The following is a 307-nucleotide window of genomic DNA, read 5'->3' as shown; positions in this document are numbered from 1 at the left end:
GGGGGGGGGTGGGGGGGGGGGGGGGTGGGGGGGGGGGGGGGTGGGGGGGGGGGGGGGTGGGGGGGGGGGGGGGTGGGGGGGGGGGGGGGTGGGGGGGGGGGGGGGTGGGGGGGGGGGGGGGTGGGGGGGGGGGGGGGTGGGGGGGGGGGGGGGTGGGGGGGGGGGGGGGTGGGGGGGGGGGGGGGTGGGGGGGGGGGGGGGTGGGGGGGGGGGGGGGTGGGGGGGGGGGGGGGTGGGGGGGGGGGGGGGTGGGGGGGGGGGGGGGTGGGGGGGGGGGGGGGTGGGGGGGGGGGGGGGTGGGGGGGGG

This window comes from Sphaerodactylus townsendi, linkage group LG11, assembly GCF_021028975.2.
Source record: "Sphaerodactylus townsendi isolate TG3544 linkage group LG11, MPM_Stown_v2.3, whole genome shotgun sequence".
In the NCBI taxonomy this organism is placed as follows: domain Eukaryota; kingdom Metazoa; phylum Chordata; class Lepidosauria; order Squamata; family Sphaerodactylidae; genus Sphaerodactylus; species Sphaerodactylus townsendi.
This window is presented reverse-complemented; position numbering follows the sequence as displayed.